Source organism: Onychomys torridus, chromosome 4, assembly GCF_903995425.1.
Source record: "Onychomys torridus chromosome 4, mOncTor1.1, whole genome shotgun sequence".
NCBI classification, from domain to species: Eukaryota; Metazoa; Chordata; class Mammalia; order Rodentia; family Cricetidae; genus Onychomys; species Onychomys torridus.
The window spans coordinates 90,037,531-90,041,659 of record NC_050446.1 but is presented as its reverse complement, the minus strand read 5'-3'; the positions used below and the strand labels follow the sequence as shown (position 1 = coordinate 90,041,659).

The 4,129-nt window shown below is 42.8% G+C and overlaps 1 protein-coding gene across 10 annotated transcripts in view; it reads left to right on the top strand.

Moving 5' to 3' along the window:
- Meis2 (Meis homeobox 2) overlaps positions 1-2,590 on the top strand; it is a 215,010-nt gene extending 212,420 nt beyond the window's left edge. For 5 of the 10 annotated variants that reach the window (XM_036183628.1, XM_036183626.1, XM_036183632.1 and 2 more), the window contains one exon: positions 1-2,590. This exon is cut by the window's left edge and continues 648 nt beyond it. The gene's annotated coding sequence lies outside the window, so the exon portion shown is untranslated. The other 5 variants (XM_036183623.1, XM_036183621.1, XM_036183622.1 and 2 more) reach the window with 1 other exon arrangement.
- Positions 2,591-4,129: the final 1,539 nt, after the last annotated feature.

Genomic DNA, 4,129 nt, shown 5'->3' with positions numbered 1-4,129 from the left:
TGTGTGTTGTTCCCAAAAGAATGACTGTCTTGGTTCATCAGTGAATTCACTATCCAGGAGAGACTGTGGTATATTTTAAACCTGTTGGGCCAATGAGAAAAGAACCATGCTGGGGAGCGAGATGGACAGTGGGCTGAACCTGAGCACTCGGACCCCAGCGGCTAGAATGTGTTTTCATGCCCAGCCTTTGTTCCCCCATCAATGTGTCCTTTAGTTTCAAACAGATCTTTATAGTTTGTGCTTCATAAGCCAATTCTTATTATGATTTTGGGGGACTGTTCTTCCAAGAGCTTGCCAATGAAGATTTAGAGACAGAGTGAAGGCTTCTTCAAGTTCCGAGCCTTGGCTGTGGACAAAACAATCTTAAGTTGGGCAGCTTTCCTCAACACAAAAAAAAGTTATTCATGGTCATTGCACCAGAAGTAGGATTCTATGAGGAACTCAAAGCTTGGGGGATAAAAAGGAGCAAGAGAATACTGTAACAAACTTCGTACAGAGTTCGGTCTTTTAATTGTTTCATGTTAGATATTCTATGTGTTTACCTCAATTGAAAAAAAAAAGAATGTTTTTGCTAGTATCAGATCTGCTGTGGAATTGGTATTGTATGTCCATGGGATCCTCTTTTCTCAGCACGTGTTCCTCACTAGAAGAAAATGCTGTTACCTTTAAGCTTTGTCAAATTTACATTAAAATACTTGTATGAGGACTGTGACGTTATGTTAAAAAAAAAAAAGGTGTTAAGTCACAAAATGCGGTAATAAATATTTCATTTTTGATTTTTTGTTAGGCTTTGGTGTTTTTAATGGTTTGAAGGTTGCAGGATGCCAGCTACTGTGCACTGACGGAAGTAGGTGACGGCCCCTCCCCTGGGAAGTTGAGCATATTTCAGATGTAACTTACCAACACTTTAAAAGTCATCATTAGTAGCTTTCCATTATGTGTTTGGACTCTTAGGTTTCATCAGCAGAAAACTTCCAAAGGTATGAAACTCTGTGCATTATAACCAGCTTGAGAAACCACCTTCAAAATGCCCGGCCTGTCTTATTATTGCCACACGATGTTTTAAAAAGCAATTTCAGATAAAGTTTTTGCCTTATGCATCCACCACTAGAATAAAGGACTTATTCCAACTTAGTTTTATATCATAAGAAATAATGTGTATGTTCAAACGGGACTTATCTGCATTTCTCCTATCTTACTCAAATACTGTTGACTATGTAAATTAAAGCTTATATAGAGATGTTTATAGCTAAGTAAACACCTTCTATGGAGTTGGAAATCCTAAGCTTAAAAGGATGTTTAGGCATTAATATTTAATACAAATGACCCAGTGCTATCTTTTTACTGTAGATACTTTTTCTGTGTGCAGGGATGCAAGTATGACAATTTGGTGGGTGAAGTTTTTTCTTTAAAAAAGAAAAGGAAAAGAACAGACAATATGATAGCATTTTCAAAACTTTACTCGGTAATTTAGAGCCACAAGCTTGTTGATATTGTACAGTGTCGGCTAAAGTGTGGGAAATGTGGAAGAAGCCTGAGGTACTCACACACCAGACCTTAAGATTTTCCGAATAAATACACTGTTTAGGCTTTCCTAACTCCTGAATGTTGACTCCTCCATTTAAAGAGACAATAAACAGAAGGTGGATGGATCATTCAACTCGATAGGGGAAGAGTTCACTAATCCTCCAAACTGACACTTGGAAGCAATCCATAGTGGCATCTTAGGCAAGCCCTTCCATGTTTCCTCTTTAGACAGTCTTAATGGAAGCTCTCCATGTGAACGAGCAAGAGTATAAATAGCTATTGTTTTCTTTTATATTGTTAAGTAAAATTTTTATAAGTGCGTTTATCACTTTAATTACTGCACTGCTCTTTAAACCTAGAAATGGCATTGCTTGACACAAACACACTGATCTTGTAAAGCACACACAGCTTCTCTCCCATTTTCTCTGCTCCATTTCACATGGAGTCTTCTTGTAAAATTTAAATATTTGCATATGTTTACTTTAAATGATCTGATGTAAACCCTGACAAGTTCCTCATTTTTAAACTAACTCTCACAGCAGTTGAAAGGAAAAATTATTTATATTGGCAGCTTCTTCCATTGCTTTCAGTAAGGTAACTGCTGAAGGGTTTCCTTGATCACAAGCTCATGTTTATAAAAAGTGTTTTATGGACTTACAACGTTATTCCACGGAGGGTGGCGCCCAGAGCTGTTGATCCTTAGTTTGAATTCACAAATTCATCCTAAGCTTACCGTCTTGGCCAGTCTGTATCCTATCATGCTAATTTTAACCTTAGATTTTTGGAGATGAGTGATAATTGAAGTAATATCTATGCATTTCCTTGCCCCACCCATTCTGTGACAGAGGGATGATGAATTTGTCCAATTTTTATAGTGCTTTTTATACCACCTCAGAAGGCGCTTGCTCCTCTCTCGGGTTTACTATTTAGTCTAAAGAGTTCCGATTTGGGTATATTTAAGAAAGACTCAGCTGTCAGACGTAAAGAAACTGGGAATGGTGTTTTGACAGCCATATAGTGTTAAAGGAAATACTGTAGTCTGAATAAAATTGCTTATGTTCTCCAAAACAAGAGTAATATAAAAACACTTTTTTATTTATATGGAAAAGCAAAAGCAGAAATAAACTCCAAAGGTTTCCCTTTCTTCAAGAAATTCCGAGAGAGAGCTGCGGTCGCCATCTGTTAAGGGTTGGGAATTGAGCAAAAAGCCACATTTTAAAGGAAAAGAAAAGTCCAGAGAAGGCTGAGTCTTCCACATTCCCCCTCTCCTACCCATCCCCAGGTCAGTACCCTGAACCCCCACTCCAACTCCCTGGATGGGTCTGTCCAGCCCATCAAGGTCCTCCTCGCTGTCTGGCCCTCCCACTCACGCGGGCCTGTTAACCCGGAGCAGACCCGAGAAGGGAAATGTGGCTAATATCTCTAGCAGCTGTCAAAAGGGGGGCCTTTCCTTCAAAGGGATCCTCCACAAATTCTCCATTAGTCTTGCAGGCCAGCAATTTGATAAGGAGCCTGGACCTCCGCTACAAGTTGCCATTATGCCAGAAGGTCCTCTGTTGAGGTGTCTACATAGCTAGGCGGCCACCCTGTGGTCCTGGGGCAGGGGAGATGCGGAGGAAGGATGGGGGCAAGGAGGATCTGGCTGGCGGTAGTGCGTGCAGAAGGCCTCGCCTTCGCGAGTGTATTTGCTGCAGAGACGAACCTGCTGCAAACTGATGGAGGAGACACGGAACAGTTTGTTTTGCTGTGATCAACTAGAGGCGTCATGCGTGGGGACCCCTCCCCCCCCCCCCCCCGCGGAGTCCCACCGCGGCTGGAGATAGGTGCAGCGCTGGACTCTGGCGGTCAGATCGTGATGAGAATGGGGACCGTCGGGGCAGTGTTTGAAGGGAGGTTTTAATATTAATAGTTTCGCTGTAGAGACAGAAGGGAGATTGCGTCTACTGCTCCTCCGGGCAGACTCTGGGTGACAGGAATGATGGATGATCCGGCAGAGCCCAGCGGCCCCTCCCCTCCAGCCCCAACAGTGTCAAAGCTACTTTAGCTGAGGCTTTAGAAATAAAATAAATAAACAGCATCGCCCCCTTCTCTTCGCACCGCCGCCCCACCTCCCGCTTTTCGACACCGATTTATGGATCATTATGAATCAATTACTGCTCTCAATACTTTCCCATTGGCTTAAATAAAACACTGGAAAGATGAAAACGTGGGGTTTCGGTAGGGGACTTTTTTTTTTTTTTTTTTTTTTTTTTTGCCCCTGACAGGAACAATCGCAAAATCCATTATCTCATAATCAGAGGCCTTGGGTTAGGAGGTGAAGAGAAAAGAAGGGGGTCACTCAGGAAATAACGCGGGAGCTCCAGAGGGGGAGGTGTCGCCAGTCGCTGCCTTTGTGGTATTTGGTTTGTTTGTTGTGTGTTTGGGGTGTTTTGAACGCAGAGAAGAGGGGTTGCGGGTGAGACTCCTATGCCTACAAGTTCGATGACCTGACCTTAAGCTCCTTTGCCAAATCCTCCTGCAGTGTGTGCCTGGCAAGCATCTCCTGGTGGCCTGGAGTGAAGTCGCACGTGGGGAAAGGTGTGGAGGAATGGACGGGTCTGCA